The sequence below is a fragment of the Onychomys torridus genome, chromosome 6, assembly GCF_903995425.1.
Source record: "Onychomys torridus chromosome 6, mOncTor1.1, whole genome shotgun sequence".
In the NCBI taxonomy this organism is placed as follows: domain Eukaryota; kingdom Metazoa; phylum Chordata; class Mammalia; order Rodentia; family Cricetidae; genus Onychomys; species Onychomys torridus.
In genome coordinates this window covers 39,547,054-39,570,200 of record NC_050448.1, presented here as the reverse complement: position 1 = coordinate 39,570,200, position 23,147 = coordinate 39,547,054, and the positions used below count along the sequence as shown (strand labels likewise).

General features: G+C 38.2%; 1 protein-coding gene across 12 annotated transcripts in view; it reads right to left on the bottom strand.

The window, feature by feature from the left end:
- The window catches only part of Mbnl1 (muscleblind like splicing regulator 1), a 115,773-nt gene that overhangs the window by 65,081 nt on the left and 27,545 nt on the right, over window positions 1-23,147 (bottom strand). The window contains exon 1 of one of the 12 annotated variants that reach the window (XM_036189509.1): window positions 19,353-19,373. The exons of the other annotated variants lie outside the window; for them this stretch is intronic. The gene's annotated coding sequence lies outside the window, so the exon portion shown is untranslated. Of the gene's footprint in view, window positions 1-19,352; window positions 19,374-23,147 lie in introns of those variants that run through there. 12 annotated transcript variants of the gene reach the window in all.

Here is a 23,147-nt window from a genome sequence, read left to right as displayed (position 1 = left end):
CATCACATAAATACCCAAAGTTATTATGGCCAGCAAGGGGAAGCACAAAAGACTTATAACTGTATTCCTTTCACTTCTGGAATAACAAATTTATCTCGATTCTTTTGCAGCCTGTCACTGTGTCTGATCCTGCCCTCCACCCTCTGAGGTCAAAGGTTTTTGTTAAAACCTAATGCTGCTAGTTTAAAAACATGTTGTGAAAACTTACGTTTATAAGGCTGAGTTCAGAAAACAGGCAAACAAAGAAAACTACTCCAAACTTTCTAAATATGTGTAGATTTTCATCTTCAAATCAAATGTCTTTAAGTGCCCTCAGCTGAGGAGGATACTAAGGTTCCAGCAGTGGGGATGGCAAGTGGGTCTCAACTTCCTCCTTTGTTCTGAAGCAGATGAGTTTCTGCTAACAGGCATGAAATGAATGTTTCCTTCCTAACCTCACTTCACCCCACCTGTAAAACTGCAGGGATTAAGCAAGCTGTTACAAAGGCTGTATTGTTCTTTGCAAGTGATCTCTGAGATAATAAAGGCACAAAGTTATTGTAAGTCACACTAGAGCTGCACTGTGTACATATGTCCTTCATCTACTGGAATTTTAAATAATAATAATATTTATATTAATAATAATGATAATAAAGATATAGGCAATGCTAAACCAGAATACTGCATCTCAGGCTATACTCCTCACAATGGTTCTCAATCTTTTTAATGCTGTGGCCCTTTAATACAGTTCTTCATGTTGTGGTGACCCCAACCATAAAATTCTTTCACTGCTACTTCACACCGTAATTTTGTTTTTGTTAAGAATCATAATGTAAATATCTAATAGGCAGGATTTCTGGTATGTGACACCAAAGGGCTTGCAACTCGCAGATTGAGAATTGCTGGCTTAGATGGACTAATAAAAGGAAGGGGGACTTCTTTGGGAAATTATACATGGAGAGTGAGGAGATCTTAAAATTAACATTGTGTTGAAAAAAACAAGTCTACCTGTCTTATGTCCATTTTAGAAAAAGGGTTTGGATGGAATATGGCTACTGTCTATGTAAGTTACATTTCCTGGGCCATGACTGTGTGATAACTTTATCTCATGCTTAAACTGGTTTAGAAACGAAAAGGCAGGTACTGACATTTTCTCATCAGCATAACGGCTGTAGGTCCTTGAGGGCTCATCACATAAAGAGGACTGGGGTCATGTATGACTGTTAGAATACTGCCTGGTATGCTTTAGGCCTTGAGTTTGGGTCAGAGAGCAGGGTACAGAGAGGGAGCAAGGAGCGAGAGAAAAGGGAAAACGAGATGAAGGGATGGGAGACAGCTCAACATTGGCTCAAACAAAAACTAGTTTCATTACGCTCACTCACCTTCATTCTCCTCAGAAACTTACTGGAATTCCTTTCCAGGCATTTGTCTCCTACCATCTCTAAAATAATTCTGCCCTTTCATTCAACATAATGATCATGACATATAGTCATGGTTGAATCCCCTATTATACTTTTTAATCTAAGACATTGGTTCTCAGTCTGTGAGTCACAACTCTCTTTGGCAAACATATCTCCAAAAATATTTACATCATGATTCATAACAGAAGCAAAATTACAATTATGAAGTAGCAATAAAAATAATTCTATGGTTGGGAGTCACCACAACACAAGGAACTGTATTAAAGGGTTGCAGCATAAGGAAGATTGAGAGCCACTGCTCGAAGAGGTCTTGTGGATCCATGAATTTAATAAGTAATCCCCTTTAGAATAAAAATCAGGCTCTCAGTGTGCAAAGTCAGCATAAAGACCAACAACTTCACTCATATCCTTCAATGCTATTTGCAGTTTCAAAATGTAGACAAATAAAAATATTAAGTTTCTGAATAAAAATATAATTCTAAAGGAAATGTTTTATTCCACTATGGTAAAGCTGACTAGCCAGTACTACTTCTTGACTTCATTCTTACTGGTTTCTGCTGCTGTTCTGTGGACATGTGGACCTGTTACAGAATCTCACACACTTGATTTGAGGTGCATTTCTGTGACATTGTGTCCTGGCTTGTTACTTCAACTTTAAATCTAGAAAAACTTCATAATATTTAATAGATAATGCCAGCACACATACATGAACACATATAAATACATAAATACAATACAATGAAATTAATAAATGTAGTAAGCCCACAAAAAGATAGCTAGACTACTTATTTTACAACTCTTAAATGCCTACATTTTAACCAAGGACAAATTTGTTGTCCACAGAGAACATCTGGACACGTTTGCTGTCACAGTCGGAGGTTTGAGGAGAATTACTGCAGATGCTGCTGCTGCTGCTTTTCATTTTCTGAAGACAGCTCCCAGCAAATGCTATCCTGTACAAAACTGCCCTGGCTTTTTTCTGCATTTTCTGCATTTTCCATGCTTCTTTGACTTGAAGTACAATGGTGCTTTCCTTATCTGCCTAGTTTATTCCTCCTTATACTACAAATTGATACTGGAAACACTGAAGGAGAATTCTCAGCTACCTTTCTGTGGTGCCCAGGGTCTCCCATAAACAAATATTCACCCTGCTCTTGGACGCAGATTGTACTCTTAAAAGTCAAGGGCTGTCTGCTGCATATGCAGAGCCCGCCACAAAGTAAATGTTAAACATTGGTGATAGAATAAAGGAATCAGTGAACAGATGAATGACAGAGCCGAACATATGGGACCTTCAACTGCATTCAGAGGTAACAATTATCCTTCTCATGCCTGACTTACCTTACCTCCCTCCTCCCACCCCATCCCATCTCTCTCTCTCTCTCTCTCTCTCTCTCTCTCTCTCTCTCTCTCTCTCTCTCTCTCTCTCTCTCTCAGCTTATAGCCAGGCTCTCTACTTCAAGGCTTAGTTTCAGTTCCTGTTAATAACAACTCTAATTATTTGACAAATGAATAAATCAAAAAACAAATCTTCAAAAACTGTGAAGTATAATTAACTCAAACATAATGGCACCTGGGTAAAGTTAACTAACAAAAGGAATAAGTATATATCACTTAGTTCTTCCAAAAGTTCAGAAAACAACATTTTCACAATGTGGCTGGTGAGCTGGGTTAAGTGGTTAAGGGTGCTTAGTGCCAAGCCTACCAACCTGAGTTCAATCTCTGGAACCTACACAATGTAAAGAGAGAAGTGACTCCTGCAAGCTGTGATCCCCACATGCTTGTCATGTGCACACAAACACACATACATACCAACACACATGCATACACATACACACACACACAAAAAGTGTGGCAAACTGTTAACAATTAGTAAACTCACTTGAATGCTATGTAGAAGTACATTCTACTAACAAGGCAGTGTTTGATTGGGTTTGAAAATTTTCAAAGTAATAAAGAAAGACAGCCAGTAGTTAATAAATGTGGAAATGAAGCATTAATGGGACATACTGGGAACCACATGGAGTAACGTGGAATCCCTAATTAGCTCTGGGAGGCAGAGGTACCTAATTAGAGGAGCCACACAAAGGAAGGCTCCTGAGCAGGATCTGGGAAGACACTATACCTGGAAGTTTATACCAAAAAACTTGTCTAACTTCAGAGAAGGCAGGTGGTAGGCCCTGTAAACCAGGGATGATTTACTTAGTGTCTAGATTCTCCTTAAATCATGGTTAGTCACTGAAGAATTTCCACTTAACAGAGTCATCATATCCAATAAGACCTTCAGAAGTATATAGAGCCACCCTAAGTCCAATGTCCTCCTGGGATGTCAGCCCTTTCAGCAGTGTGCTAGGGCTCCACAGCTCACTCACCAGGCACCCTGCTCAACTCCACAGCTTACCAGGCACCCTGCTCAACTCCACAGCTTACCAGGCACCCTGCTCAACTCCACAGCTTACCAGGCACCCTGCTCAACTCCACAGCTTACCAGGCACCCTGCTCAACTCCACAGCTTACCAGGCACCCTGCTCAACTCCACAGCTTACCAGGCACCCTGCTCAACTCCACAGCTTACCAGGCACCCTGCTCAACTCCACAGCTTACCAGGCACCCTGCTCAACTCCACATCCAGTCACCTCACTTGGGGAGTATGAAATCAGTAACAAAGTGAGTCATTCACACCACAGTAATCAGCTGACTGCACAAACCAGTGTCCTCTCTCCTCCAAGAGGAAACTGCTAATCACCAACACCCCACTGCATCGATCGCCACATGACAATCATGAACCAAAGTACCAATCTCATGGCAGAGAAAAACTGCCCAAAAATGTGAAAAATTTAGAATGTATTCATTTATTGAAATTTAGTTCAACAACCTTTGGCAAGGAAATCAGTTTGGATGCCTCTTATAAATCAAATGGTTTGAAAACTGCAGTGTAATCTGTCCTGCCCAAGTGACTAGGTCAAAATATATATAGTTTCTGCTACTGTCAGCAAGTATGGAAGCAAAACCCATTTCTTGCTTGTACATGTAGTTGGGGTCAAATGACAAAACAGGTGTATAAACTTAAATTGTGTTATTCTGGGTATATGGAATTTTCTTCTCCACAGCGATTTTAGACATTGCTTATAAGCATTAGATCTAGTTTTTCAATGAGGCAAATTGTTTTCTTTCCCAAGGAAATTAGTCAAACATTTTTATTATTTTTACAAATCCAGTTCTTTTGATAGAAAAGACATAGTTGTGTTTTCTTATGCAATCCATAATCTGGAAATAACATGTTGATCATTATGCATAAAAAAGAGAAGTCATGAATATAGCTACAGCTATCCCAACCAACCAATGTTCCCCTAAAAACAAAAGGCACAGTAAAAAAGAAAACAAAGTGAATGAAATGAAAAGGTTTTTCAAATTTCTTGTGCTCTCTTTTCTATCATTAATCTTAATGGGATATTTAAATATCAAAATTAATATGTACTTCATCTCATTAATTATTTCTTCCTTTTCTTTTTAGTTCACCACAGTTATGCAATACTTAAGTCAGGGATTTAACAAACTATCATTATCATCATTAACAATTTTAACAAACTTCAACCTTTAGTAAAATATGTGTTCAATGATAATGACATATTCATAAGGAGTGAATAAACTTTTAAATGACTTGCAACTCTTTACATCAATTTGTTTTAAATTTTGTTGCTTATTAGTTTTGGTTTTTTTCAACACAGAGTTTCTCTGTGTAGCCCTGGCTATTGGGGACCTCATTCTGTAGACCTGGCTGGCCTCAAACTCAGATATCTGCCTGCCTCTGCCTCCTGAGTGCTAGGACTAAAGGTGTGCACCAGCACTGCTGGGCATGTTTTGAAGTTTAATGATTGCTTTATTCAAGTTTGACTTTTATGGCATGCCAGAAGACATCATGACTCATAAAATCTAGAATTCTGAAGTTTAAAAATATCTTTTTCCCTTAAATACGGCCTATAAGAATCCTTATCCCTCGATGTTCCTGTCTTTATTCTCTCTTATCAATGTTTTCTGATCCATGGATCCCTCCTTTCCCATGTTCCTCATTTCAATGTGAATTTTCTTCTCTCTCTGCCAGGATATATAGCGACACTAGACCTGTAACCTTACTTCTAATTCTGTGCAGTTGTGATGCAATCATCTTTTGTCATCTCCCTGAAGCTTAGCTTTCCCTAGTTAGTAACTTCACTCCATCCTACGACAATCTCCTAGTCCTTGGGGAACAGCTGCTGAAGGAAGGGAAAATTCAGTGAGAAACATGAAGACCTAACCCTGAGCTTCCATTTCTCAGACACTCCTGTCTACATATCTTTCCTACTACTACACCTCAGGCCCTACACACACATACTCCCAGCACTTCAGTCACATCCACAAAGCATGTTAGCCATACCTTCCCACACAGCTGCCTAGCTGAAATTCTTGCTCATAACAACACTGTCTCTTAGAAGTGAGAATGGAGTACCAAGAGAGCATGAGAAAGCTACAACTGTTTGTTTACACAGCACACTATTATTTTCTTTTCTATAAATGTCACAACAGTCACTGGAAGTAATTAAGGCAGATGCTATCTTATTTTAGAGGTAAGAAAATCAGCTCCAAGATGTGAAATGGATAATCAAGGATTATATAATTAATGAACAAAATGGACTTGATTATAATCATGGGCTTCTAAAATTCGGTTCTTAATAATATCACTGACCATCCCTCTAGTTCTTAATGGGCCAAGTCCTGAGCTCCCTAAAATCACTGTCTACCAAGTAGCCTAGAAAGACAGCAAGGTATGGTTTTTTGTTGTTGTTTGTTTGTTTTTGTTTTTGTTTTTTGCCAGAGCTGAGGACCGAACCCAGGGCCTTGTGCTTGCTAGGCAAGTGCTCTAACACTGAGCTAAATCCCCAACTCCCAAGACAGCAAGGTATGTTTTGTAAATTAGGACTGAATGATCTCTGTTTAGAAAATAAGTAAGGTGGGTTGACTAGATGGCTCAGGGATTAAATGTTGAGTTTGATCCTGGACCTCTGACCTCCACCTATGGACAAGCATCATGAAAGCACATACATAAGCATGCACACACACACGCGCGCACACACACACACACACACACACAAATAAATAAGTATTTTAAGTATTTTTCTCTGAAAAAGAGGAAAGTAGAGCCCAAGTCTCACACAAATAATAAACAGTGAATCTGCTCTGCTCATTATTAGAATGTTTGCCTACCACAGGACATACTGCCACTCATGGGATTATTTACATGATGGTATCAGAGAGAAAATGTATGACTTCACATTAGAACAGATTTGTAAGAACATGACACACTTACAAACATGCAATACCCATGTGCATATAGTTCTCTCAATAAGAAAATAAAATAGTTATATTTTATAATGTTAAAGAAAAACAAAATTTCTACAATAAAAGTTAAAGGTCTTAAAATGTTACATTGTTTTTCTCCATAACATCTAATTTCTCGGGTAGTATGCACTTAAATGTGACCTTCTCAGAGGTACAAATGACCCCCTTAGTTCTCAGAATTAAAGAAAAACGGGTACATTGGGAGGGATTCATATCTAAATGGAGACATTTGGAAAGTGGCTTTTCAAACTAACCTGATCATGCAGCAAGTGCCTGGACTCCTAATATAATCTAGGAGTCAGCTATTAAAGGCACAAATACTTGCTGTCAAATTACTATGTATTAAACACAACACATAGTAATACACCAAAGTTTAAAATGTTTCTTCACTTTACTTAATTAGTATCAGGAGAAGTGATTACTTGTCTTAATTTTTATGTTAATTTAAACATCAATGTCCTATTTATCTCCTAACTGTGGGGTTGAATTTAAGAAGCAGAATTAAACTGAATATTGGTATGCTTTAGCATTTGATAGAGTAATTCACTTACTCCTCACAACAGCAATCAAGTTACACAGTGATGTGGCCCAACTGACTCAGGTTGACAGAGAAGCAAGGGGTCCATCTTGTACTCAAACTGAGGAAGCAAGATTCTGGAGTGCCCACCTCAAGACACAGTGCTATTACATTTCTTGGGCAGTAGAGAATGTGTACACACACACACACACACACACACACACACACACACACCTTTTTTGTTCCTTCATACTTTCATTTGTTCCCACATTGCAAAATCAAGAAGAAAATGTTAAACAAATGATTATTTGCTTTATAATTTTAAAGAATGAGGAAACCTTGAATATACAAATAAGCTGAGGAAATGTTTTGTAATGCTGTTATCAATCTGTAATGTTTTAATATAGATCACTTTGCTATCTCTGTGACCACCATAAGAATAAGGAGAGTTTAGGTTTAACACACTCGTCACAGCCCGACACAGGACAGACGAGCAAGAGACCCACTCACTTGGCCTCTGATTATGCATGCATCAGTTCTTGTTTCCACCTTTCACCCTCCATCAGTCCCTATGAGCAATCAATTGACCTCTTCCACTCAAACTGAGGAAGCAAATTCTAACTTTTGTAAACAGCCTCTCAGCTTTTCCTGTTCTGTATAGACGGATGTAGTATGTCCCCACTGCTCTAACTCCATGTTTCTCCACCTTCCTAATGCTGTGACCCTTTAACACAGCTCGTCACATTGTGGTGACCCTCAATCATAAAATTATTTCCATTGCTACTTCATAACTATAACTGTGCTACTGCTATGAATCGGAAGGTAAACATCCATGTTTCCTGATTGTCTTTGGGGGTGGCAATCCACAGGTTGAGAACCACTGCTCTAACAGATATGATACACACTGCAGTGGGATTTGGAATGGCTACAACGTAGGCTTCAGAGATCTGGTGAACCCTGTGTTTTGTTACATCTTGATTTTCAAATTTCTATAAACCCAAAAAGCTATGATCTGTAGAATCTGCAGTGCTTAATATGCCTAAATTACAACAAGAATTCAATAAATATCTAGAGAATTAATTCTTCTCACTTGGGAGTTGGCCAAGTAACATTTGTTTTATAACATCCCTTTACATTAACGGACCTCTTTATAAAGAAAACTGGAAAGGAGGAAAAAACAAAATGCAGTGTCTGTACCAAGTTCTTAGAATTTTCCCTTTGTCCATGAATGCAAAAAGATGTCCCTTAAGTCTCTGATGCATTAAGCTGAGATAGTGTAACTCTAGCCAAGACAACCTAAGAAGAAATGGTGGCTTGACTTCTGAGCAAAGATAAGTAGATGTCAGTGTTCTCCCATCTCTGGCACAGCATGGGCCACAGTCAAAAATCACATGTTCATTAAAGGTGGAGCAAGCTGGGATCAGAGGACCCTGATGAAGGGGTGTATTACTCACATCTCAAAGACATGAACCATTCTGAGGTAAGCACTGTTGTCATCAGGCTGACATTGATGACAGCTCTCTGTCTCTGACACTCTCATATGAAGGATTCATAGCTGACATTTATAGTTGAAGTCTGTGCTTTACCGCAAGGCTTACTTCTACACTCCTGCTAGTTATCACTCATAAAGAAGACCTCCACACACTTAATAACGTATGACATAACCCAAAACATGTATGTCCCTAATAAATAAGAATACACATATTTTAATGTCAAAACCAAACAGCTATTCCAGAATAAGGCCATTCCAGCACCAAAACATGTCAGCCCTACCTGTTTCTCAGGCAAGTGCTCACACGAGGAACCAATATTGGATGCTGTGTTACATCGCTCAGTGTCTGAGCATTGGAGCAATAGAAACTCCATCACCTGGCATACAAATTTTTAATTCACAGAAAAATATAGTAATCATTAAGGCAAACTCAACCTTCAGTTTGTAACTTCTGCCATAAGTTACCTAACACATACATTTGCCTATTCTAGTAAAGGTCTTGTGCTTACCCAAGTACAGACTGAATAAAGACAGTGACAGTTCAGGTTTTGGTTTTGGTTTGTGGCTGCTAGAAATAGCACTCAGCAACTATTTGCTTTGCAAATTTTAGTCTTATGTATTTTCTGTTTTAATCAAGTGTTTCTATTTTCTACAATGAATTATGTACCTTTGTATTATCTGCTCCTGGGCTCTATGTTGTTTTGTTATTTTGTAATACTCATAGCAAGATCAAAAATGTCTGATAGAATATCCTGTCCTATTCATTAAAAATCAAAGATTTGTTTTGGAAATTGCTATTGAGGTTCACTTAGGTAAGTAGCCTCCAAGCCAAACATTGTGGTTGTGGTGGCAGGCCTGCAAAGCCCATCTCCTGATAGTCAACTCCCACTGGCAGTTTCTGAAATCCATTAGAAGCCATGAGTACTGAGGGTTTAACCAGTGCACATATGGACAGGACACAAGTCTTGTCCTCACAATATTCTGTCATGGTGGGGCTGCATAAAACAAGCAAAAAGGTTAAAAGATTTCAAAAGCAAACCATCAAAGGAGTGTGGACAGAAGCAGTGGGTCACCCAGGCAAAGACAAGGACCCTGAAGGTTTTGAGTTGATACTGTAAGAAGAACAGTATCACTGTCCAGACAGAGTTTCCTTCATACTCTAAGTCGCTCTATCTTCAAGTTCATATTCTATGGCTGAATTTTTTGCTTCAGCCCCAACTTCACCCATATTTTCTCATTAGAGATTTTCATGTGTTGGCTCTCTACAGATGCCTGTGACTTCACTTAGTAGAGAATCAATTTGTGATTTCACTATTCCACAGCCTCCTCAGTGTTACTTTAACACCGACACTCACTTCCCTTCCTAAACAATATCTTTAAAAAAATTTAAAAAATGATACCACCAAATTCACATGGTAATGTAGCTGGTGGAAATCTCACAAGAATTCAATCCAAGAAGAACTACAGGGAATTAATAGTTACTGAAGAGGTGAGACTCAGTCTTCTTCAGGGATGAGGATCCTGACAGAGTAGTGAATTCCAAGAGGTCAGCCCTAAACATATATGAGCAGGACTAAATGATGTCAACAGGTTCTGTCTCTCTCTCTCTCTCTCTCACACACACACACACACACACATACACACACACACACACACACACACACACACACACACACACACCAATTATAATTAAAGAAGAACAAGCCATGGAATTGAGAAGGAATGGGAGACACATGAGGAAACTGAAGGAAGGAAGGAGGGAAATGCTGTAAGTAGCATTCATATATGAAATTCTCAATAAAACAAATTTAAGAATGTTTCTTATCTTAGCAAAAGACAATGCTCCAGGGTCAATTATCAACATTTTACTCCTGGGGGTTATTACCTGATACATTTTCTTACCACTACCTTGAAAAAGAAGCAACAACAGCAAGACACAAAACATTTATTGGCTCCTGTTTTGTAAGTGCTACTAATTTCAAAGCACTGTCTGCCTGTCTTCCTAAAGCACATGGGAGTAGGCTGTGTGATTGTATTGTTCAAGATGGATGCCTATGAAAAACAGGAACTAAACAGTTCATATTATTAGGATGAGTCAGAAATGACAGCCAGGCTTTCTCCTTCAGTTTTCCTCTAGGTAGAACAAAGCCAGTACTTTCCACAGTCAGCACAGATAAAATTGAGAGCCAGGTTCTGATGAGCTGCTTGTGTAAAGGGAGAAAGCACTTTTTCTTTCCTCATTTTAAAATCTAGAATTACATTGATGCATTTAATACATTTCAATAAATTTTGTATCACTGAAAACTGATTACTTTTCCTAAAACTAATAAAGAAATGTAAGAACACACAACTTACTAAATGTAGTTAGTGATTTATTGTTCACCCAAATAAATTCTTACTCATATACTCATTTATTCATTAACACACATTTGGCATTTTGAGCCATTTCAGAAAACTCTTTTTATTGATCTAGTACATTCTACATTCTCTGGTGTTGGTTAAAAATACATTTTCTCCATAAGAAGCAGCCGGTTCTGTCTTCTGTACCCTATCTTTCCTCCATTACATTACTTTCTCACTTAGGAAGTACGTGTGAAATTCTTTAGGAGCATATTTTAAATATCATCTGCCTCTTAAACATACACAACTTAGTTTAATGTTTAAGAGTCCAAAACAGTGTTTGGACTCTTCTCCTCTGTTTAAGTAAGTTAAAAATTTACGCTATCAAGTCTAAACATAATTATCTATCCAATGTTCATAAGAAATAGTAAAACTGAGGGGAAGGGCTGGCTTCTCAACCCTCTTCTAAATCACCACTCACTGGGCACTGCTTTCCAGAAGACCATTCACAAGCTTTCCAGGGCACTTCCTTCATCAGCCCCAGACAGCTTGAGGAAGCAAGATGGTTCGTTCCAGAGAGCGGCCATCTAGGCAGCACTGTTAAGAACCCAACTGCCTTCGACAGAGGAGAACTCATGTGAAGTCCAGCTTTACTTGACTTGTTGTCTTCTTTCTTTTTTTGGAGCTGAGGATCGAACCTGGGGCCTTGTGCTTGCCAGGCAAGTGCTCTACCCCTGAGCTAAATCCCCAAACTACTTGGCTTCCAGTCTCCTTTGCTATAAGGCTTCCTTTGAAAACTCCAAGTATACTAAAAACCTTCAGTAGAAGCTAACCTGTCTCCCAGCCTATCTTAGCTACTAGCAGAAAAACACCTATGGGAAACACAAAACCTAAATACAATATAGCTTTAAAATAGAAAAGTTATAATTTAAATATTATTAGAAGGATAATTTCAATCCAATTTAAGGACCTGTAAAATATTATTTGTACAAAGACAGTACTACTTAAAATAATCAAGTCTCTGGGATATTACTTTCTTTTGGCTTTTTCTGGGGTTGGGGGTGTTCCAGCTATTGTATCTATAATATTGTATGTGCTAGGCAATTGCAATACCACTGTCTAACAACACACTTAAAGAATTTCTTTTCTTCTTCAGACAAGGCTTCTTGCTAAGTTGATGAGGCTGGCGACTTTGCTCTGTCGCCCAAGCAGGCTTTGACTTTTCTAGCGTGCATCAACCTCTCACGCAGTTGGGATCACAGGCCTGTTCCACTAGGAGCAGCTTCATAATCTTTTGTTTTAAATGTTACTTTGACCTCATCAAAAAAATATTTTTTAAATAATTTTTGTTCTAGAATAGTTCTAAATCAACTACCTCTGGGCTTAGATGCCATTTTCAAGGGAACTGTTCCTATACTGTAATCTTAACAGTATCTGACTAAAGTTAATGTTGTTTTTTGTTATTTGAGTTTGTGAAATGTTTGTAAACATGTTAGGATAATTACAAAGTCATAGAGGAGAAACAAGCTCAGGCATTCAATCAGACTTTGAAAATTTGAAACACATTACTTATTTTCTCAGGGTTTGATCTAACAAAAGTCTGTGTGCAGGCTGGACAGACCATGTCACCATACCCACTGTATTAAACAGGCCTGAGAGCTCTCCACCACAGGGTCAGAAAACACCAAAATTTGGGAAGCTTTCGCCATGTCAGTTTTTTTGCTGGTTTCTTCTCTGACCCACCTTCACTTTTTGAAGTAGATAGTAATGTCAGCTTCAAATAGCTGAGGCAAACTTCACAGCCATGTTTTCCTAACCTGAGAATAGCCATCAAGAGGTCTAATGAGGAAGTAGTAGTGCACACCTTTAATTGCAGCACTCACAAGAAAGAGGCAGATGGCTCTCTGTCAGTTCAAGGACAGCCTGGTCTACAGAGTGAGTTCCTGGACAGCTGGATCTACACATAGAAATCCTGTCTCAAAAACCAAAAGGAGAGGGGGATAAAAGAGAAACTAACACTGGAGTCACTCTATGAACAAAAATGAGATTCATGTGATAGTCATCAGGCTTATTCCAAACGAAAATAGCAAGTGCAAAATCTATGAAAGAACCCTTTACAGGGAAATGTGCGACAATGTGGAGAAAATAAAGAAGAAATGTTCCAAAATTCATTAATCTGGCTTGTATTATGTGAAATAGCTGAATATTTAGGGTTATAAGAAGGTAACCATAGTATGTTGCCCAACTATATGTCAACATGCAGGACTGACCTTGACTAGACTCAGTAAAGGAATGGTAACATCTTCCAAAGCAGCACTATCCAAACAACAACAATCCCTGCCAGGGACTTCCTATGATTTTTGTCTCTGGCTTAGCTCTCTCTCCTCACTCACCTGTGGCTATGAGCTCATGTTACTGTACAGATTTGGCCCTGTCGACTTCTAGACTGGATGGATTCTTTCTACATTCTATTTTCCCTTTCAGACTCATTTCCCTCAGTTCTCTCCATTAAACAAGAGGTTAAGGCAAAACAGCAGCTTACTCGGGATTTGGTGTATTTCAGGCATGGCTCAATGTGATTCAAATCTCTACTTAATCCTCAAAGAATCCTACGGTCTATTATTATGCCCACTACAAAGACTAGAAATCTGGAGTTCCCCAATGGAACACAATCACGTACCTTCCCCAAGGTAGCATAACCATTACACAGTGGAAGCAGGGTTCCTGGCTTCTCTGGCTCTGGAACTGAGGTTCTTAACCACAAGGCTAAATTAGAACATTTCTAATTTACTAGAAATGCCCTAAAGTTTCTGTAATTTACATCATATATTCTAAATGATTATATTCACTTTATAATATTTTCACCCTTAGCATTGAAACTTTTTCTTCTCACGACAACATTCTCCTTAGGGAGAGACTTCAATGCCTTCATATACAGCATGCTATCTTTTATTTACAACAGGGGAAAACAGAGCAAATTAATCTACCATAAACACATTCCATAACAAAGAAATGGGAAGGGGGGGAAGCTTGCACCCTACTTATCTAAATTCTTCACGTGGAAAAGATTTTGTGATGTGTTTCATTTCTATTAGTTAATATGTACTGCTTCAATAATATCCCCAAGTTACCAACTAATTAAAACACAAAAAGCTGCCAACAAAAACTAAAGCCAGGCATGAGAAAGTAAGAGACAATTTGAAAAAGAAAGGACACCAGGAGTAAGAGAAGTAAGACAACATCTCCACCATGGCAAAACTATGTAATTCAAACACAGAGCCAGAAAGCCAAACAAAGAGGATCATACAGTCGTCACATCCAAAATAATAACGGCCCAAAGGACCCCATTTTTTACATGACGAGGTTGCATGTGTTAGTTCTAATTTTTCTCCATTCACACTCAATCCTATGTTTACCTTACAGCCATGTATGTTTTCATGGCAAAGAATTCTGAAATGTGCTCTAGTGATCTGATGATATTCTGGAAAGTTCAGCACTATTTGAATCTTGCTGAAGCACTGCTGTAACATATGGTCCTTTTCAAATTCAGATACAAATGCTCATGGAACATTTGCTCAAGTGGGGTTTGATTTTTACTCTCATCTGATGTTTTCTAAACATGCTCTTTTCGGGTGACAGCAGACACTCCCCAGAATCCAAATACAAGGAGTGAATGCATGTAGCTAAGTCAGTAGGATGCCTCTTACACGGCGCTAAACTCACTCCTGCAGTAGCCCGTGAATGGTCTTAGTCCTTCCCCTTTTATGTGTGGCCACAATTACTGATGCTCAAATGTGCGATTTGAGCTGAGTGGGAAGGTTAGCAGCCCAAAGGAGCATCCGTTTTTGCTGGTGGTTTTAGATGTATCAACACAAAGTGTTTGCTTTAACATGAAGCATTTTCCTTTGTTCTTCTAAGTCTTCTGGTTTTAATAAAGGATGAGAGATGCCTTTACCTTACTATGTCTGCAAATAAACATCAAAAGAGCAGTTAGGGTTTTAGTACAAAACAAACATCAAAGCTATTTCAATAATCCCCTGCAAATATTTCAGCTTTTAGAATTATACTCTTTCTCTGTCATCCGCATAACTCCATGACTTAATTGTTACAAATTACAACTTCACAATACTGTGCATTTTAAACCTGATTTTGAGAATTTCTTCATAATGATATACACCAAGGATATATTTCTAATACTTTCCCCCTCCATACTCTGGTATCCAATTGAGTTTGTAATGCCAGGAATATTTTCTAGCCTGAACAACATAAACAAGATGTAGATGAGTTCCTTTAGCTCTCCATTCTTCAAGGGTGTTGTATGCTCAAGAGCAATTCTGAACACTTTATTCCTGTGCGGACAACTATCCTGCACATTTCAGTTCTTCCTTGGCCAGGCATTAGAAAATAGGATCACACACCTCTTCTAACAGGCAGTATCTGTCCTAATCCGTCCCTTTATTCCAAGGGAGTCTTGGGGCCCCATGCGTCCTACACCACAGCCTTTCTTTCTAATCACTTTGGTACCCTTACACCCTAACATTAATCTTCTTATCCATTTCTGCAATGTATTTCCTTTAACTTAATTAAACATATGCTGTTTCCACTTTTTCCTAGAAACTGTGCTGAGATTATAAATCAATACATAAACATGTCTGGCCTTAAGCTTTTCAAATCTAGTAAGAGAGGCCAAAGAGCAGCAAGAAGGTCATTGAAAAAAAATACACCTTGAATCTGATACTTACCATGGGTAGCTTTCAAATCTAAACCCTGACATTTTAATTTTGATGACTCTCTTCAGGATGATCCTCCACTGCTAGCTTAGGTTCTGCTTCAGAAAAGAAAGACTGAAAGGCTATTCTGCCATCTGTGTAACTGGCAATGCTCTCAATATCTGGGACACTCCAGTGTTAGGAACAAACATCAGGCAAGATGAGAAGAATGTCTCCCCTTTCTCAAATTATTTGGGTTCATTGTTTGATATATTTTCCCCCTTTTCCACTGTCTATGTCAGGACAAGGTTCTTACAGGGAAATCATTTTGATTCTTAGAAAATGGAAGGCCTAGCTATCTCTAAATAGCTTTCACTAATTAGACATGTCAATTTGATAAAGACACTATGCTGTTAAAGAGACATTTGCATCTCAATCAACAGTTAACCAAAGCCAATAGTAATTTGAGCCTTTGATTTGTATTTGTATCATTTAATGTCTGTGATAACACATGTAATACTTCTTTATTATTATTAACATAATATACATAATATATAAGGAACAGTAGAGGGATTAAGAAACTTGGCTAAGATCACAGCTTCTGAACACTGGAGGTGAAATTCCAATTCTCACTTTCAAAGTTCATGTGACCCACTCACCTATACTCAAACGTGCTTACTTCTCCCTCTGCATTCAAAACTTCATCTTATCATCTGTGTGTGTGTGTGTGTGTGTGTGTGTGTGAGAGAGAGAGAGAGAGAGAGAGAGAGAGAGAGAGAGAGAGAGAGAGAGGGAGAGAGACTGAGATTAATTGAGAGGAAAGACTAGGGTCCAGGGTGCAGATAGAGTATGAACTTTGTTTTGTAGTTCCTGTAGTACATTGTGTGCATGTGTGCATATCTGTTCTAGTTTTACTTACTTTTTTATTCAGAGACACTTGTGTTTAAATTGTGACTCATTTTCTAGCTGTGTGACCTTGAGAAAATTACATAGTAACGTCCACACTTTCACCATTTTATGTATGCTAGCCACTGTGCTAAGTGCTGGCACAAACTGTCTCATTAAATTAAATCTTCATAAAACTCTGACAAGGAGATAATATTATGCATATTTTAGAGAGAGTGAGACTATAGCTGAGAGAAGACTGTAAGTAAACACCCCAAGGTCACAAAGCCAGATAGAGAATAGCAGCCTAGAATGAACTGGATGGGGGCTATGTTGGTTCCCCTTGATAGCACTGAGCTATCCAAAGGATGAGAGCCGAAGGCTGGCACTCAATGCCTAGGATGTTCAAAGAGCAAGGATCCTACAGGCAGCTTCTGGAGCTACACTTTCTGGTACCAGTCAAGAGTGAAGACCACGGTGGGCTATTCAGCTTCATGAAGTCTTACCTTCCTCATCCTCATGCAGCAATATTATTTTCTTAAGTGTTCCTTCTTTTATTTATTTGACAATTTTCTAAAGGTATAAACTATCATTACCCTTTCCCCTACTCTTCTCTTACCTTCCTCTTATCACCATCTCAAGTTTTCTATGAAAAAAAAGAAATGAGATATGATTCTAAGGTAGACAACAATAAGATATGAAAATTAGCTAAGAGATTATTTTAATTCTGTAAAACTAACCAATATGACTTTAGTTCTACATAAAAATGAATAATAAACAGGAATGTTTTGCTTTGAACAGCATAACTCTAAAGTATCAAAAATATCAGCATATTTTTGGTCATATACTGGTCATATCCCTACATTCATTTTTCCATTCAGTTGCTCTGATGAAGCACATGTCTGTTCTTTTATTTCTTTTCTACATGAACATGTATAATGAGGTTTACAGACTTTGACTTATTACAGTAAGCAAATAAAATAATAAAAATTTTACATTTGCTTAATTCAACATCTACTATAAATATTCTGCTCCTCCTTCCACTGTATGGAGGTCTCCACTCCAGGGATGGGGAGAAAACGGGGATAGACAAGTATAAGTTTCCCCCTTGGCTGAGTTATGCAGAAATTGGGGTGTGGACTTTACTGTAAGAATAGGCACACATACCTAAGATTTAATATGGACAAGAAATTGAAACTTTTTCTGAAATAATTATCATTATAAATTAATTTACATGTGTTTTCATTATTTTTAAGAGTTCACATTCTTATATTCATTTGATTTCTCCATCTCAAGAGAACAGAAGATCTCTGGAGAAATACAACAAGGGAAGTGTATTCAAGGCATACTTAACCATAATGCAAACTCCTAGCCTTGGACTCCACATTGTTATTTTTAAATGACTAAATGAGTTGCAACGTAGAACAGAATAGAAGCAAATCTTAACAAATATATTTTCAGTTTGTAAAGTTACTAGCAAGTATATACTTTAATTTTAGTACTAGAATTAGGTTGGTTTTGGTTTTGGAAATAAGAGCTCTCATTCCAACTTAGAGTATTGATTAAGATATTAGGTTTATATTTTTTTAAAGGTTTAAAAAGTTATGAATTGACAGTAATCATCAAATGAGAAAGTTTGCTCACAGATTAGTGCCTGTGAAGAGCGGGGTGAAATACGTTAGAAATGAGCTAAGTGTGGGCATGGTGCTGTAGTTCTGTGCACATGGTTTACACTGCACACATGGCTCATACTGCTTCCTTCCCACAACTCTGAAATAGCAACGCTAGCACCCAACGTACCAGTCATAGGAAAGTTCCAACTAATAACTAGAGGGAGTGGGATAACCCCTTAAGAAAACTGAAAGCAGGCCCATGTGTGGCTCCCACTTGTAATTGCAGCACTAGAGACTCAGAGATGGAAGACCAGTGAGAGCTGAGACTGGCTGGGTTACATCAGTAAGTTTCAGGAGTGATGATGATGATGATGATGATGATGATGATCAGAGGGAGGGGAAAGGAGAGAGGAGGGAAGGAGGGGAGAACAAACAAAGCTCTAAGAGCAAAGAGGCTGATACATCAGTAGAGTGCTTGAATGTGTGACAGGAACTCCACAAGGAACAAGTGCATGCTCTGGTACCACATCAGAGCTGAGCTTCTGTTTCCCAGTTAGAAGAATGTAAGGATAGAACTGGTTCAATATGTCTTCATTTTAAATGAAGTGGTAACTAAAATACAGGCATTTTTGGTAAAATAGAAAATTTCTATTTTAATTTTTTACCACTTTAAATCTCAAAAACAATCTTACTAAATACACAAAGAAGACTGTGAGATGAAGAAACAAGATGCTTCAAAATTCTAATCCAAATCACAGAGGAAAACACTTTAAAAGCTGTCTAACACCAAAATCTAATGTAAGTAAAACAGAATAGAAATGTAAAGTTCACACAGAACCACCCCACCCCCAACAAGTGTTTGCAATAAGTAGATGCCCATTGCAGGACAAGCTGTAGCTGTGTCATCAAACAAGAGTTCTCTATGTATTTGCTAGTCAAATCCATTTACATTAAATCCACAGCTAGAGGTTTTGTTGTCTAGTCATCTGAAAAAACCTCCTAGAGAAATTAGAATCTTACCTTTACATATCTTCTGAAGAAGTTTCCTGGCGTACTCATAAAATTCTTGAGGTCTATGTCAACGGCCACTCTCTTCCTCCCAAGGCCTGAGGAGTCGGAGAAATCCCAACACCTGCTGCTACTACTGAGTGTCGAGGCTAGGAAAGCTTGAGGGTTTGGACAATGGGACCACTGAGCCACAGCCAAAGCTCGGGAGGCCTTAGCAACTGAAAGCAAGTGTAGAGGGCTCTGTGGTACCCAGCACAGAGCTCAATTGTAGCAGCAGGGGGAGGAATATTCCCCATCCTCACAAGGGTATAGAGGCAGCCATCCAGGGATCATGGTTCTGTCAAGGGACAGAGACATGACCAGCCAGCACAAGACCCTGGGACAAGAGCAGCAACCAGCACAGAGTTCAGGTAGCAATTGAGAAGAATCACCAAGATTCCCATTAGAACACAAGAAGCAATGTGCAACAAAACACATGGGGGCAGCCATTCACGCATCCCACAGAAAGCCAAAACATGGATGAAGGGGGATGGAGGACTAGTTCTAGAACAAAAAGTGAGGGACACATGTTATAGCATGCCTCCTGTACTAACGTTGAAAGTCCAAAAGTGGCATAAGATTACTATACACTGTCATTGCAACCTTCATATCAAATTAATTTATAAATGTAATTAAAAAAAAGCCTCAAGAAGCTGGTCAACAGGCAAGAAGTAGAAAGCCAAAGCTGTCTAGAATTGGAAGAGAAAATAGGAAGACAGAGAGATTAAACTCAATTAGTTTTTTAAAAACTACTTGAGAAAAATTATTATTTTCTAATTATACAACATACATTTCATCAAGTACATCACTTTCAACCAGAAACAGATGAGGGTAAATGGGGGATGGACGAAGAGAAGAATTTGATGGAAACCAGGCAGGTATTCAAGGAGTGTACAGGCTTGACAAGAGCAAGAGATAGAACTAAGAAAGGAAAGAAAACCAGAGGGGGAAGGCAAGCGTGCCAGCCCAGTCTGGTGAAGCCCGCAGGTCTAAGACTGCTGACTGCCCATGCTGCACAACGCTGCACTTCCCAGGAAGGTGCAGAGAGCGTGGAACACAGACCTCCCAGCTCTTCAACTCCCACAGGCCTTGAGGCACTCACACTGAGCTGCTTACTATGAACCACTAAATAGTACAGGAGATAGATCTCAGGGTAATTCTGCTTTGGTAAGCTGAATGAAACTTAGAAACTAAGTATAAACATTGGAAAAATGTTAGTAATATCTATATCAAATGAAAATGACTCAGACAACTTAGGCATTCTCACTTTTTAAAATTATGAGCAAATTAATCATGCACAGTATCTTAGTCCTGCTTTGGGCATTTGGACATAGGTGTGAAAAGACCCTATTATATAATAATAGCTACGTGTGTATAATACTTCACTTTGGGTATCAATTTCAAATTCAGAGCAACTGATATGCTAACAATAATCCATTTAGTTGGTACATAAAAACTCAAGTAATTTAGCGACTACTTAAAATAATCTTTTTAAAACAAAAGTTAATTCTCTTCCTCATTTCCAAAATACACAGTCAACAATACATGAAATGAAGCTGTTTATTTGAGGAAGGTTAAGCCTACCTATGTCTAATAAATCCAAGGACCAAATATTGTTATAAAATGAAGCAAAATAAAATGAGAACAATACTATAATATAGTCAGCTCTCATTAAGCAATGACAGGCTAATGTGGAAGAAAGTGGGATTTTATAAAGGGAGAAGACTCAGACTCTCAATTTCTGGTTTTAGAAATGTGTTATCTGTGTGTGTATGTGTGTGAGTGCATGGCATGTGGAGGGACATGTGCCATGGCATATCCAAGGAGGGAAGAGGCCACCACCATGAAGCCTTTCCTTCCCCCTGTATGCACGTTCCTGGGGGAGTCTGGGTCTCCAGGCTTGCACAGCAAATGCTGTTTGTACACTAAGATGCTGTGTCAGCCCTCCATTGCCCTTTTACAATCCTGCTTCAGTAGGTTTCGATTTGGGTTGGAAGACAGACTTAACATTTCAAAACATCCTATCACTGAGCTAGGTTTGGGAAACAGTGGATGAACCCAACATCAGGAGGAGGGAAGACAACTACTTAAATAAGGTGACCATTTGACTTTAAATTTAAAAAGTCAATTTCACTTTGCATTTTTGTAAATGCAAAATCCCATCTAAATAAAGCAATAACAAAAACATGTTTAAACAAATGGTGACCTAAGGTGGTAAAATTAATGCATTTATTTATAAACCTTTTTAAATTAAATGGTATGCCACTCAGTAGAAACCAAAAAAAAAAGTAGTTTTGTATAAATAAAGCATGCTAGTAATAAATTCAAACATGAGATGTCTGAATAAATGTTAAGCATTAAATACTCCTAACAAATGTTTCCAAATCTTATCCCAGCACCACCTACATAACATCATGAGGACTCAGAGAATGCTAACAATGGAGTTGGGTGTCAACTCTTAAAGGTTGAAGGGCCAACAATGGTTGCTAAAAGTGAAAAGAAATTTAAACGCGTTTCTTTTGACAACACCTGCCACAGCCTTTTCCATCTACTTTAAGTTCTCAAATGTAGCTGTTACAGATTTTAGAGAATATCTCTTAAATATCTATTTGTATAGGTTAATTATTCTAGGAAAATGTGTGATCTACAGACTTATGAAAAATTTTAAATTATTTCTTCCAATCTATAAAATAAATATACAAGTAAGCTGTTAATGGATATGTTATTAGTGTCTGATATGAATCATGAGAAAAAAGACCTCTATACCAAAAATGAACTCAATTTTGAAGACAGAAAATACTAGCTCATTCAGAGTATTAATGTACAAATATAAAAATAAGATACAGCCTATATAACTACCTAATATAAGCATAAATTATACTAACTTGCTTAAATAATTATCTCTATTTGAAAATAACAGTCCTGACGAGAATCACGCACATCAAACAATTTAATTTAAAATCCATAACCTACTAGTATGAATAAAGCAGGAATGCACTAGAAATGAAAGAAAATTACTTTCATCTCAGAAAATATAACTGTGACTCAAGTAAAGCGCAAGAACAGGAGCTGAAGTTGAGACCAAAAATTCTACGGAAAACTACATCCCTTTGGCTGTACTGTCAATCCGGTTTGAGAATTAGCCTTATCTGTGAGTAAATGCCAGCGCTTCTTATGCAGCATGAGCAAGCTACAGACCAGGACTCCATTCTTAAACAAGCTCTCCACGTACACAGCCTCAGAGGCTCTTTTCCATGGAACCCTGAAAAGCTAGCCTACCTCACAACTTAGTTAACTGGCTTCCCATTTGCCTCACTCACCAGCATCCATGCTTCATCTTCAATGGATAATATACAGTGTCGGCTTGCCAAGGTGCTGGTGAAAAGGATCCAAGATGCTTCCCTTAAACAACATATCCTGTATGACTGCTACAGTACTAACAGTTAGGAATTTCCAGGTCAGCCATTTTTCCATCCCACAGTATTAGCAGCAGTAGCTGGAATACTGTCAGATCCACACCCTGCAGGATGCTAGCCAAAGCATTCTTGTTTATTCCACACCCACACAGACTACCCATGTGTTTGCACTTATCCCATACCAAGTGTCAAAACAGGTGTTTTCCTGTGATCATACTTAAAATCTGTTCTCCAAACAAGTGATACAAATACTGTTACTATGAGATACTAAGTTTCCAATTCTATACAAAAAAAAAAAAATTGCTCTCAAACATTGATAGTAAGGAAATCACACACTTGCCCATAGTTCCTT